The sequence below is a fragment of the Diadema setosum genome, chromosome 15 (assembly GCF_964275005.1).
Source record: "Diadema setosum chromosome 15, eeDiaSeto1, whole genome shotgun sequence".
In the NCBI taxonomy this organism is placed as follows: Eukaryota; Metazoa; Echinodermata; class Echinoidea; order Diadematoida; family Diadematidae; genus Diadema; species Diadema setosum.
The window spans coordinates 10064152-10079753 of NC_092699.1; the positions used below are offsets into that span (position 1 = coordinate 10064152).

At 38.2% G+C, this 15602-nt stretch overlaps 1 protein-coding gene and 1 long non-coding RNA gene across 2 annotated transcripts in view; both read left to right on the plus strand.

Annotated features, from left to right (window-relative positions):
- The window catches only part of LOC140239056 (alpha-2,8-sialyltransferase 8B-like), a 39725-nt gene that overhangs the window by 4809 nt on the left and 19314 nt on the right, over nucleotides 1–15602 (plus strand). The gene's annotated exons all lie outside the window — the stretch shown is intronic.
- Nucleotides 7799–9649, plus strand: LOC140238953 (uncharacterized). The gene is made up of 3 exons (XR_011901940.1): nucleotides 7799–7928; nucleotides 8375–8525; nucleotides 9094–9649. It is a non-coding gene; the product is annotated as an uncharacterized lncRNA (long non-coding RNA).

Sequence of the window (15602 nt, forward strand, 5' to 3'; positions counted from 1 at the left end):
TGTTTGTTGGTGTTTGTTCATACATGTATTTGCGGTGTGCATATGGCAGTTCGTTTGTGCTAAAATCAACTTACGATTGAGAAATTTATTTACGCGCTTTACGGCGTGTCGAAATTATTCGCTCATGCATAAAGCATGCCAAACTTATTCTGGGACAAAGAATAGTGATATGGAAATTGAAGTTAAGACTGATGGAAGAATATGACTACAGTGAAAAAATGAACAAAGACAGGTAACATTTAGGGAGGGTACCTCCCTCGTATGCCCTTTCTCTCGGTCTCTCTCTCTCCTAGCCCGCCTCACGGCTGAAATTGACACACACATACTATTTTGAAATCAACACCGCTGTGTACTCTATAAACACGTGCTCATACACGTTGAAAGCATTTTCATTGTCACAGTAGTGCCTGCTGCCGCCCAAAAAGTTCGTTCGCACAAACATCAAAACACAAACACAAACTGGACACACGTACGCACGCAGGCACACCAGCACAGATTGTCGCCATCGAGCTCAAAAATTGGGAACTGCACAACCATCACAAATTGTCGCTAGACGACAATTTGTGACGGGGCGACAATTTGTGCCGCCAACTCTGTCACAAATATTGTCGCCTCGAGCCGGGGGCAACAATATTTGTGTCGCAAGAGGGCGCTTGTACTGGGTACAGTCAGTGCAGTCCAGTGCAGTCAGGCTGGCATGAAGAGCGCGGTATATAGTCCTCACCTCCTCCTGCTGTTGTATAGATTCTTTCTTGCTCCCATCCTGCGGTGTTGATGGTAGCTGACGGCTGCTAATAAATCTATTTCTTACTCTATTGAGGTTATGATAATCATAATAATACCATAATTACATACAAATGTATCAATTTAAAACATTTTAGTTCGATTACATACATTCAGCAAAAAAAAAAAAGAAAAGAAAAGAAAAAGAAAGTAAACACTTTTTCAAGTTCATCTTTCTCATAGATTATTTGGCTAATATTAATGTTTTATATAAGGTAATTCAATTGGCTAATCAGCCTAGCAGGTCAATAAAAAGAAAACTTAACGCATAAGTGAACACGTTTGTTTTTCTCTTCCAAGGCACAAAAGTAAAAATTGCAAAATTGACAAGTTGTTATTCATGCGTAAATGTTCTCCATATAACAATGAGAACAAAAGACAAATTCATCACAATAGGAAATGGAAATCGATTTGCCCCCCCCCCAAAAAAAAAAAATCAACCTGCTATCTCTATAATGTCTACGTAACCTTCAAAAGTTAAAGAAAGACAAAAATAATGGAGGAAAATTAAGAATCTTTTGTCAAATCAATATTCAAAAGATATGAGAGCAGCAGCAATGGCAACAAAGATGGTAGAAATTTGATATGTTATTCCAAATTAAGAACATTTGAAATGATATTTAGTTCTTGATTTTGTCTCATGAATTCTTGAATTGAAAAAAATCAAAGAAATTCTGCCCATTTTATCACTTTTGCGGCTTACTCCCTATGTCATAAGAGTTGACAGGATGTAGGCTACTGAAGAATTGACAGGAAGAACTGATGTTCCCCCTTCAGTTCGCCCACTATGTTATCGTTTGAGAATAATATAAACAGAAACTAGGGAACGAACATTTATTTCTGCTATTTCATTTATGTCTCATGCATCAAATTGTCATTAATTTTGTATTGAGCTGCCGAGAGGTTGATTCAATTGTCTGATCGTTTGACTTGATGTGTTTCTTTTGACGAATAAACGTCAATTTTACAATATCCTTTGCAATTGTCATTATACATGTGCTTATATGAACAAAAATCCGACAGAGATACATTAGAAACTAGAAAAGCACTCTAAGAGCGCAGACCTCCGCCAAGCAGCTAATTTCCACCGATGTCTTCCCAAAGAGATTTTCCCCTCTCCACCACTGGGGAAAAGCTCTTTGACCTCTTCCATAGAAATCAGTGATTTCCACAGTACAGTATGCATGCTGAAAAATTTCCCAATATAGACGCCTTTGTTACGTCATAAACTCTCAGCTGCACGGCGCGCCTCGCCCTATTCTAGCAGAAACTAGAGCACGCACTGTAGTGCGCGCATGCAAACCTCAGCCTGAACTCCCAAGTTAACTGACCCTACCTGGCAAAATATCAAAAATCCTTCATAATTTCCCCCCAAATTCTCGGATCACTACCAAAAGTTAATCGTTTGTTACTTGTGTCATTCTCAACCTTTCCTGCATGTTTCATCCCAATCTGTTAACTACTTTTTGAGTTATTTTGCACACTGACAAACAAACAAACTAACTAACCAACGAACAAACAAACAAACCAGCGGTAACGAAAACATAACCTCCCCCCTTCCCTTGGCGGAGGTACAGTCATAATGTCACAGCATTGGTACAGTAAGGGTACCGGTTTTCGACACTTTGAGCACATTTCCTTGTTTACCATCAATACTGCACCGTTTTACCTCGGAATTTCGATATGAAGTTGAGCTACAAAGCCAATAATAACAAGCCTTAAACGAATTCCCATTTGAATGCACTCGCGTTCAATTTTTAAGCGATTTCCGTCACGCCGTCGCTGGCATCAGATTTCGACACCCAGCATCATTTTTCGACACAATCACAGCGCGCATCACACAGAAATCACACGGCGCGTACAGTACGCGTACACTGCATTGTGGACGCAAACTAGCAATCACACCGGCGCAAGAACTTGTTGTTTCCTCTATGAACGTGTCCTAATATGGGAATGTCGAAATCTGGTGCCACATTCTCAAAGCCAACTCTTTCTACAAGTTTGCTCATTTACCACGAATTCAGCCATGAAATTACTAAAGACGATTACGAAATCAAACATCAAGATTTGGCAAACAAACTGATACTAAACCAAGATAACCGGCACGGGTGAATTTAATTTTACGGCGATGTATACAAAATGCGTCATATAGTTTTGAACCCCTAAAAATGGCTGACATTAACATTTCTGCTGACACTGTGTTGCTTTTCTCCTAAAGGCGGACTCACACTGTGCGATTTTTACTGCGATTTACCCTTTACGATGTCGCGCGACGAGAAATCGCACAGTGTGACGATGCCTGCGATACGACAACCGGCGATTTGGGGGCTATCGCAGCCATCGCAGCCCATCGCAGAACTTTGAACACGTTCAAAATTCTATGACAATCGCTTGCGACGATGATCGAAAACTTTCAGCGAAACAAGGCAGTAGAAGAAATACTAATCAAGATTTGGCTGGATATGCTTCCTTTATTCCACAATTGCTTACTGATCTCTCTCAACATCATGACGAAGATGAGTGCAATCGTGAGTAATTCTACCATGAATATGGGTTTCTCGCGTCCATCGCAGCCGTTTTGTCCATACGTAGTCCCATGTATAGAGTTTGAACGAGGGCAGATTAAACAGTCTGTGGGTGGGTTAAAATTTTGTTTGCGTAGGCCTACCGCCGGACCGGTACTGTATGCATGATAGCCTTGATGGACTAACTTGTTAAATGTTAGACTTATCTAGATCTAATGTTTAAATTATACTAAGCCTAGGCCCTACTGAGTATACTAGACCCATATCTAGCTAGGCCTAAATACGTGTGTGGGCCTAGAAGTGGTTCTAGGCCTAGTCTGCCCTAGATCTACGTGGACTACATTGTACATACGTTACGTGTTCCAGTCGAATTTTATAAATCGACATAGGACCTACACGTTGTATAAACTACTAGGGCTGGCCCCTGGTCTGGACAGGCCCTAGTAAGTCTAGACCGTAATGGCTTAGTACTATTGCACTGCCACTGGGTCGATCTGACGTGGACGTGAACACTAACAGTAACGTGTTAACAGTAAACACTTAGACTTAACGTTAGGGCCTAACGTTAGACGTGGTTTCTGTCTAACGACATAACGTTGAAAAAGAGTAACCTAACCAACAGTTAGAGATCCTAGAGGCTTCAAATGTGAAACATTCTTCCTGCCCTGCACACACGACCATACTAACACACGGTTACAAAACGTTGGTGGAGTACCGGTACAGTTAATTCTGAGTATGCCGACGGAACCGGAACAGAAACAGAAACAGATCCAGCTAATTTTTTACACATTGATAGGAAAGGATATTGATAGTTGAAAGTATAGCCCATCAAGATGTAACTGATAAGTGATATTTAATATAAGTGATAAGATCTCTAAAAATCTACAGTCTTATTAAAGTCTTATATAGATTAACTAGTCTGTCTAGACCCTAAGCACTAGATCTAACAGTTAATTAGTCTAGCACTAGCAGTCCTAGCATGCACTTACGTTAGCACTACTCACAGTCAGCAGGCTTCTTCTTAGTTTTAGACCCGTTCTACAACATTAAACGATAGTAATATCATATGTTAGTCCCTTACGGTGATCTAACGTAAGGGTACTAACGTTAGATGGGTCTACATTTTTTTGTTGTTGCCAAAATGTGCTCATGGATTTCAAAATCATACGGTAGGCTAGGCCTACTCTGGTTAAGCTAGTGATGGCTACAGAAATACAGTGTCGATTATTACTTAGGCCTAGGCACCTACTGGATCTATATTGTCAGTAGCTGTGCTAGCCTTTCCTGCCCTTGGCTGTGGTCTAACGCTAGAACCGTAGGCTTAGACCTATTTTGTATTAAACGTTAGAGGAATTAGAACTCTAACCGTTGGCGTTTAATAGACTTAGGCCTACACTGTAATTGAGATCCATTGCTATAGTTACAAGCAGTATGAATCCAGATCCTAGACAAAACTTGAGTTTTGTGATAATGTGACAAAACTTGAGTTTTATGATAATGTGTAATTATTGCAAGGTGCTACAATTATTGTATATTCTTTTCATCCTACATAGTTTTACGCACCTGATTTTCTGTTCACAAAAAAGAAGTGATGTTTGTATTATGTTCTTGTCGAAAAATGAAATAAAACATTGAATTGAAAAAAAAAAAAAAAAAAATAAACAAACTGTTCCCAAACTTTTTTTTTTTTTTTTTTTTTAAGAGTAGACGTAGTGTCTAGTCTCATGGTAACTATACACAGCCCAGTCGCTGTACATGGTACGTCGCGACAGGGCTGTACGCGCGCGACCACCAATCACTAGGAGAGGCGACGTAATCGTACACGATAGCTTTGACTTTTGATACTTACGATCATTTTTGTCACCTCAAACTCATCGAGTATACTCTTCAATATTTACTCTACATCTGATGCTATATATATTCAAATGTACGTAATGAAACTTACCGAAATTGATCATCATATCCAGCATGTCCACACCGTACACAATCTTTCACGCCAGGCCAAGCTCAGATATCGGGTGGTCACGTGATGTGAATGCCCTTTCAAGCAGCGTACGCACGGTTACTAGTATAAGGTATACAGCTATAAACTGTACTGGGTTATTGTGTCGCAGACGCCAAGGTTTGTTCGACACTTTCAACGCACACGCGCTCGCTCTGGAGCACATCCGGTCACGCATGCGCATAAGTCAAGGCGCCATTTTGAATCCTGCAACGACGAAGCCCGGCGGTCAGGAATTGCGCCAGAAAGTGTCATTTATTTGTTCCACGGACTTATCGCAAGTGGTCTCCATGGACCCAGTGTGGCGAACTATTCTTCTGTAGCATTTAACGTGAGTAAAGTATTCTGTTTAAAGGAGAAAAGTATACATGTTCCTAAGTTTTGTAGTTGTGTTGAGGTTCCTCACTTCGAGGCTGCATGCCGTGCGTGTCAGACGCTGTTTTCGCATAGCGTAACAGTGTCTGGTCGGGCTAGTCTCATGGAAATTAACTAAGCCAGGAGTATAGCACTCTAGATTTTTTAAAAGTAAGGCCTATAAGTGGAGCTGAGGTAATTTAGATTGATCATTTGTTCTTGGAGATTTGTACAGAAATTGTAGTCTAGAAACACACACACACACACACAAAACAACTGCAATGCAGTGAAGTGACCCTCTCTACATGTAGGTTACTAGGTGATTAACAGTTTATCCATGTTTGTCCGAATTTTTATGTGATGATCGATCATGCACTCCAAACTGAAAGTTGTTACCGGTACTGTATGAGGCTGTAACATGTTCATGCTCAGGTCTGCAGACTAGTGCTACAAAGTATTTGATTATCTGGCAGTGCGTCATTTGTTAATCTGTGTCGATAATAAACACAGCCTTGTCGTTGCTGCCTCAGCAAGTCACAAACGTGCTGTGCACAGCACTTGGTAAGGCTATATAGTATACAGTACAGTACCGGTGTACAAGTAGTAAGGGTACTAGGTCTCGCGCAGGGACTTAATGATCGCGCATAGCGTAACTGCGAATAGCAAGCAATATTACGCGTAGGACTAAGCGCAAAACTTGCCGATACGCCCATGGAATAAAAATACCTGACAACCGCTAAACATGAGAAGAAAGCAGGTAAGAAATTTTGATTTCAAACAAATTTTTCACTAAATTTCCAATTTTTTGGAACAAATTTTTCACTAAATTTCCAATTTTTTACCTTATGATTTACCTACCTTAGCTTAAAATCTTTTGTTTAAGGATGTTGTAGCCTAGACGTGTCGTCTCGCTTGTCTCGTTCGTATGATCGTAGCCGATAGAATTCGTAATTTGTTCGATCGATCGTTGATAATATTCTACGAAAGCCGAAGCACGCTACAGCCGCAGAGAGGGGCAGACACTTTCACGCATGAAACTACATAGGGCAGCTGCGCGATCTTTACATACCCCGAGAAGGTGAACGCATAAAAAAAAGTCCGACATACAAACGGCGACAGCGCACTACTCCGTTATCGTATCATCAGGAGATTCTGGGAGGTGATTTTTCTGCATTTTCGTGATATTCATTGAGAAATTCAGGTACGATTATGGAATAACTTTTATTATAAGAGCATTTCAAATTTTCGTGCGCGATATCTAGACCCCTCAACCATACTATCTGTTAACTTTAATTGCCCTTTAATTTCATAACAAAGTATATCAAAATGCACTCGCAGTCTGAAATCATCAAAGACCCTGCCCCAATCTGTAGGGTGTACAAACTGTACTTGCAGTTTGATTGCAGAATGTAAAACATCATTCAAGGGCAATCATGAATTATCAAATATTGCAGACTGTAGGAAACAATGCTGTGCGCGTCATGTGTTACACATGTATGTATATTGACATGTTGTTGTTGTTGTTGTTGTTCTGTAGGGTGTAGAAACTGTACTTGCAGTTTGATTGCAGAATGTAAAACATCATTCAAGGGCAATCATGAATTATCCAAAATTGCAGACTGGAGGAAACAATGCTGTGTGCGTCATGTGTTACACATGTATATATTGTATTGACATGTTGTTGTTGTTGACATATTGACAACAATATATTGACATACTTGTACTAAACGTACACTACATGTAATGCATAGTGTAATTTGGTTAAGCTTTTGAGCCCTTAGACCTTAGTAAATGACTGAAATAATTATGATTATGATATATGAATTTATGAAGCACTTATGTACAGGCCTCTATGATGTTATTCTTGTCTCGCCTCCCTGGTTACATGCAAGTGCTTCTCCTATGTCCAATGATCAACAATGGTGAATAGTTGAATAAATTTGTTTATCACTATATGTGTTTCTTAACTCTAGATACATTCCCAAATGTTTTCCTTTTTACCCAAATGGTAAATTTAGAGTCTACTGTGATTATCATAAATGCCTAAAAATAGTTGTCCCTTTGTGTCACCCTAAACAGGTCTGAATAAAAATGAAATCTCTAAGGAATTCATACTGGAGGCTTGTCTCAATGTTGAAAAGGAAGAGCAGAAAAAGAGCAGCTGGCAACTGGTTGTCCTGCAGAAGTACATGAATCCCTCTCTTACCTGCAATTTCTGAGGACAAACATGCCAAGAGGATCACTAACCAATTTTGGAGACTGAGGTACAGTATATATGTTAGAAGATAAAATAAACACTTTTTCATACTTTCCAAAATGTTTATGTGACTGCATGTGTGAGTACATCAGTTTCTTTTTCTTTTTATGGTGGCTTGACAGTTTAAAAAAACCAAAAAAACTTTAAGTTGAGAGCAAGAAAGAAATTATTTCAAAAAGTGTAATTTAATTGTCTTTTACAGTATTTTGAAGAAAATAAAACTTTCATTCATGCTAGCCTAAAAGTGATGAATACTTTATTTATAGAACTTCAAATAAAGTCATTGTAAGCAATTTCTAGAAATAAATGAAAACATCATTTCTTTGAAAGAATGAATCCATTGTAAGACATAGGGGGAATGCATCCCTCTTCATCATTCTAATTCAATGTAATATGTACAATGTAATCATGTTTGTGTGTTTTTTTTCTTTTTCTTTTTCTCCTATTTACTAGGAATTACAAGATGATAAAGACTCTACCAGCAAGAGGTCAAAGGCTGAAATGCTACACATAAGGAGCAGGAGAAGGAGAAGCAGGACCTGTCAAAGCAAAACCTAAGAAGATAAGGAGTCAAGAAGCAAGGGAAACCAAAATTTTATCAGCAGTAGGTACCCTGCTGATGCACTAATGGAAATGTTTGCTTTACCTCTAAAATAGAGAGAGAAAGAAAAACAAAAACATGCTTGTTGTTTTTTTTTTTCTCTCTAAAGACAAGTGCAACATATTTATGTATTTGGGGTGTACCTGAAAATCTCAAATTTGATTTACATACTTCAAAGAACATTGTTGAGTAGACTTTATTCAAAGAATTATCATCCAGGGATACTTCTTTTTGTCTATGATCACTGTCAAAAGGATTTTTCAGGCCTAAGTTCTCCAAGTATAAAATAAAAACATGCCACATTGTTCTTTTACTTTTTCAAGAAAATAAAATTCCACAGTCAATTCCATGGTCGAGGAACTTCATAAAAACTCAACTCGATAACTCAACTGTGGTTGTCAGTTGCTAATGTGTGTAGTTCAAGTGCTGTAAACACTGTAAACAAATGGGCGGAAAGTTGGAGGCATCCTAAACTACAAATATTTGCTTCACAGGGAACGTTATGCATTTTTGTAACAATTAATATTTCCCCTATTTTCTCCCTTTTGCTCTCTTTTTTGTGTTTGTTTAGCCCTTGTCATGTAGTTCACCTCAACACTTACACCTGTAACTGCAAGATCGGTGTGGGATGACATTGCTGTCTCTCTGGGACTTACTGGAAACAAAATGTGACTTTACAAAGCAGGAAAGTGGTAGCTACTACAGCAGGCAGTCCAGAAGGTGGAACTTGAAGAAACTGACATATTGACTTGTTTCTTTCCTTTATGTTGGACCAGTGCAAGTTTCCATGAATTTTACATGCATTTGATGTCAACTTACAATGTTTTGATTTCTTTTTTCCCACCAAATATAAACACAGCTACTCTCGAAAAATTTAAATTTACATGCAATCACCGTGAGTCATTTTTTTTTCTGAAATACCAACAAACAGCTGAAGAATTTCAATGTGCAAGGTTTTGTCATGATTTTAAGGCGATTATGCACTGTTGCTCCGACAATGCACTTTCCCTTTCTCTTTAAAATGTATCCCGCAACTTTAAATCATGTACAACAAATGTACCATGTTTTGTTTATATCACTGAAAAACTGGAGAGGGAAAAATTCCACAAGCTTTTGTTTGATTTGTGAGGACCATTACAATGTTCAGAGACAATAGCAACACTCTTTCCACTACTGTTAAGAAATGTATGTTTTGTGCAACTTTACATTAAACTCAACATGTGTGCCAAACATTGTTTTAATGGCTCGAAAACTGGGGAAGAAAGCTGTTCTTAAAGCCGTTACATAACTTTGAGGGCAATTAGTGCTGTTGCCACGGCAACACACTTTGCAGTGAGCTGGACATGTAAGCAAAACTTCTTTTGAATCGATGGAAAACTTCAGAAGTTCAAGAGATGTTTTACCTTGAAGTTGTTGTATATGACTTGCACTGTTGCAAAAGTGGTAGTGACATGACATCATATTTCTTCGTCACTCACAGGACTGCACAGAGTAAAAACACCTTAGGCCTTTGTGGAAGTGAGAGCTTATTGCAAGTTGTCTAATATTAGTTTAACTTGACCATTGAACAACTTAGTTTTGTAAACTTATTAATCACCCTAATAATGCCAGTCTGCATCAACAAGGCTTTTAATAATCATTGCACAATGATGGAATTGCACAGTGTGTTTTCATCGCCCTTGTCTAAGCGTATTGAAATGTGAGTCTGACAATGATACATGTATTGCCAGAAATGTTTGAGCTAGAAAAATGGAGAATGGCACATGTATCATTGCAATAAGTTGTACTAGAGCTGCAAACAAGAAATCATGTTTCTCTGCAATTCTGAATTTAGAGAAATGTGAATGCAGCAGTCAGCGTTCTGAGATAGCTATTTTTTTCCTATGCAGTCATATATATGCTACCGTATAAATGCTGCATGGTATTTCAATCATACATATTTTAACTGCTGATCTCCCCCCTCTGCACAAAATTATGTTTGTTTGTTTGCTTGTTTTTTATCATACCTCTATCTGTATCGATGGATAACATTTATTACTGGACTCAACATCTGAGAGTTTCAGTCAGCAAATTGTTATAGTTGTATTTGCTACATTGTAGGCTACAATTTGCCACTTACCCTTATCAGTCAAAGCAATTCAATGTCCATTCATTTGTATCTTCCTGATTTATTGGTAACACAATTGTATATTTCTTGCTTATAAGTCAGTTCTGGAAAGTAAAATGTGTAACCAAAATTACATACGTATGTACTCTAGCCTTGAACATTTTATTTTTTTTTTCTTCCGCACATTTTAACCAGCACATCTTCTTCTTGTAAAGAATGCCTAAGGTAGGCACCAACATAATCTGGGATGGACAGAAAATGGACAATGTTGAAGATGAGATCTCCTGTAATGATATTACATTATTAAGGTATACAATTGACAAGGTTCACGATATTACATTATTAAGGTATACAATTGACAAGGTTCACACACAGTTGGAATTTCAATTCAAATGACTGCTTTGCCACAGTATTTTGCAGTGTATGCAGTGTCTGATTAATCTGGATTAGGACCAGTAGCACATTTAGTGCATCTCAAAGCAGCCCTTCGGATGCTGGTATGATCATTTCAATTTGACATTTTTCAAAATACAATGTATGTTTACAGTAAGTGTTTATGTACCTTTGTACACAAACTGTAACTGTAAACATTGCTTGTAGAGTATGTTAGATTGCAGCAATTTCCTCTCTGAGGTTTGTTTGTTTGTTTGTTTGTTTGTTTGTTTTTGCAACATTATTTGGGAAATTGTAGTGGCATAGGTAGTTGTCTCATGCAAATTGTAATGGTAACTCTTTGAGCTGAACTTCTTGTAGATGTTCAAGTTGACTGAATTTATTAATTGTTTATGTGGAAAAGAAATGGAAGTTGATGTTTTTTGTCACTTTGTTTGATACTTTTAAGAATTATGACATCGATACTGCAGTATGTATATATGAATTGTACAGCACAATTATATTGATTTTCCTACTAGTTTTGCATTTTTTGCCTTTTTTTGACAGTACAACTGTATTGAACTAATTGAAGCATACAGCTGTAGTCATGATATAGAAAGACAAATCGACAACTTGAACCGCTTTGTACCATCTTATCTTTTTCTTTTTTGATGATGGAAATAAACACTATTGAATTGACTTTAATTGTGATCAATATGTCTATATTTCAGATTTAATTTAATGACTTGAATATATCATTATCTTTATTCTTGTCACATTTTTATTTGTGAATCAATATATATTGTAAATAAGTGTGATTCCCTTACATCTGGATGGTAATTACATACACAAAACAAGAGTGAATTTTTCAAGGGCCAACCAGAAAAATATGTTAGCACAATATTTTATGTGTTTAAGAAACCACAATGTTAGAATTCCACTATCAAAGCCGTAGAAAAGCACTTAGAGAATACAGACCTCCACCAAGCAGTACTTTTTCACCCTTACTCTGATCTCTACCCATTGTAATAATTACATAAATATGCGTAATATGCTGTAAATGACTATTTCCAATGATCAAGAATCCTACAACCTCGTAACCCCCCCCCCCCCTCCCCAAAAAGGGGGGGGGGGGACTTTGATCCAGGCAGTGATCCAAATTAATACCAAAATATGGCATTTCTTTTTTCTATCATTATTAACTTTATTTCTTAGAATATACAGTGTTATTCGATTTATATCTAGTAATTTCTGTAGTTACTTTAGAATAATGAAAAAAGCAAGCTTGAACATGCATGTACTTTTCAAACCAACGTCGATAAAAAAAAAAAAAAAAAAAAGTCACGAGTGACTTTATTCATGGTGACCTTTCTTTACGATGAACAGGTGCCATAATGTACGATGTACGCATGCGCACGGTGTAAATCGTAGGCCACAAATCGCACAGTGTGCGGTATACATCGCAGCACCTGCGACAGATTGCAACAGGCTGCGATATCGCTCATTGTCGCGTCGCCGCGCATCGCAGTAAAAATCGCACAGTGTGAGCCCGCCTTTAATATTCTACCGTCGGATTATGATGACAAGTGACAAACGGTGTTTATATAAGACTAGAAATGTGATTGATAACTTGGTTGATTGCTGAAGTTAGACGTTTGTATTGAGTATAAAATTTTATAAGAATTATCTGCTGGGTGTCGAAATCTGGGTCCTGTTGAAAACTGGTGCACTAACGGTAACTGTTCAAAGTCCAATGTCTGTGTCAACTGTGTGCATTTTTTTTTTCTTTGTAATACGTTTATCTTGGCTTAAGTACTGAATTGGAACGCAAGATGAGTAATGCAAAATTTCTGACAGAAGACAAAGTTAAATGTACGTGTTACAAGAAAAACTAAAAAAGAAATAAAATATTCAAAGCCGAAGCAGCAAGTGGTATCTTACAGACACCATTGCTTGCTGCGTAGGTCTATAGGCTGAATACAGGCAAATACAAGCACAAAAGGACATGCTATGTCACTATTTGCGCATAAGGTGCGGTAAAAAGCAAACACACCATGCTATCAGATAACAGAAAAAATAATTACTTTTACCAAAATTATGTGAAATCGTGATTATATGAAAGGATTAGAGTGTTACAGCAGACTTTGGAAGTTATACAGGTCATAGAGCTGCCTATGGCCAAAATCACACGGTGGGTATTTCGGGGAGGCACTCCAGAGAAGTGGAGTGGGCTTTCGCCCTTGGTGTATGCATCAACAATTTTTTGGCTTCTCTCTCTCTCTCTCTCTCTTCCTCTTTTCCCTGTTTTTTGTCCCCCTTTTTTCACACTTTTGCTTTCTTTTTTTTTTTCTCTATTCCCCACTTCCCCACTTTCCCGCACTCTTTGTAGTTAAAAGTTTTCACCCCATTTTCCCCCTTTCCCTCAGAGGTATCCACATGTTACAAGCTTAGTCTTTTGAGTGGGTACCTCCACTTTTTTTTTTCTCCGGGTGTATATAGAGTGTATGTATCTTTATTGTACTGATCATGTAGACATGAACATGTTGTTAATCCTGTTTGGTTATGTACATTTTCAACGATTCGCATGTCAAATTCATAATAATGTTTCTTGTACATTCCTTCCTTGTTGAAGGAAGAAAGTGAGAATAAAGTTTGAATTTGAATTTGAATTTGAAGAAAAGAAACAAATTATGATGTGGTAACAGAATGTACTGATTCATCATAATATGCACATCTGCACTATGAATTCTTCAAATTGTCACAACTATTCTTTGTTCCGTTTCCCCGTTTGACGACACATGGGGAATTGATTATGTTATGGTTGATTAACAACACATGCGTCTATCATGAGGACAAGACAAGTATGCTTGATTTAAAATGACAATGAAACTGGACAGACTTAATGTCGCGCGAAAAGACCCGAACATCATCTCAAAATTGACCTGACTCGTTCCTTCCCTCCCCCTCTCCTATTTGACCCGACGTGGGGAATTGATTGTGTTATGGTTGGTTAAGAACTCATGCGTCCATCCGGAAGACAATGCTGGAACTGCCACAAGAAAAGACCAGAGCATCATCTCAAGATAATAGTCCTGGACCTGCGGCTGGACCCCATGCAGAAAGGAGCCGGAAAAGGTGTAGACCCGAGACTACCTGGCACCAAACTGTCGAGGATTAAACGAATGCTTGATGTACCCCTTTAATGATTTTTATCACCCTCAGTGTGGGCGAGAAAGTTTTTCATATTTACACGTTCAGTATACCTGGCCACACGTCCGGGGCCAAAGACCAGGGATCATGCATGTCCCAAAAGGTCCAAGACAACGCCGCGGCGAATTGAGAAAAAAAAAAAAAAAAAAAGAAAGAAAAAAAATCATAATCAGGCCAGGGAGTACTCTGGTGATGGTGTTTGGATTTCCATATTATATTGAAGAGTTGCAAGGTCATGAATATAATCATGACATTCTTTGGCACACTGGTTGAAAAAATACCATTACCAGGGAGACTTGCATTCGTCATAAAGGATATAGGGATAAGTTAAAAAATAGGAGATGAGACAATGATATTACCTTATTCAAGACATAATTATCAGTGCATATTTTATTATTAAAGATTGCGAGGACTGCAAGGTTAAGTTTTGCAAGCTAAATTTTAAGAGGATTTCTTTCGTTTCTGAAATTTTGCCGGTATATGTTGTTATAACACAGGTTCATCTTTGTTGATATGCGTAGGCCTACATATTTGTGTGTGTGTGTGTGTGCGTGCGTGACTGTGTGTGTGTGCGCGCACACACACACACACACACACACACACACTGTTTGTTTGCGTAGGTCATTATTTTGCAGAAATTGCTAAATGAAAACTTTTTTTTTATTGTTGAAAAGGCGCCCTCTCTCATGTCTGTTCACTTTACCTTCATTACTGACAACTGGCAGCCCGTTTGACACTAATGATCGCGAAATACGGCGGTGACATTATTCCAGTGGGGATGGCGGATAAATGATTTGGAGAAGCAAAGAAATTCACATGGGTTTTTTAAGCCTACCAGCTGATGTCCGTATGCAATGCATCACAAAAGATTCCAAGATGCTTTTCTCGAATTGTGAACCTTACTTCAAGACCAGAGTATACTAGTCGTTCATGTGTGTGAGTACCTGACCATAGAATCGACAGTTCTAAGTGGCGAGTATAACGGTTACCTATGAAATATTCGGCGATTCAGAGGTTCGGACGCGGTTGAGAGGAAAATATTATGTGTAATTAAACAAATTCGACTCGTACGTAAGAATTTCTCTGGAGGTGTACTGATATTCTTCCGAAGGCAGTGGACACCCATTATACCATGCCGCCGAAACAGCAATGGATTTTTGTTTCCTTTCTTGGACTCACAATTGTGTGCATTTTCGCGTCAGTCATAGTCACGGAACACAATATCGTGCCTCTACAGCCATATGGCAAGTTAAATAGCTAATTTGAATTCGTTTCACTTCTTATTAAAGGACAAGTCCACCTTCATAGACATGTGGATTGAGTGAATGTAGCAATATTAGTAGAACACATCGGTGAGAGTTTGAGGAAAATCAGTTTATTGGACAACCCGT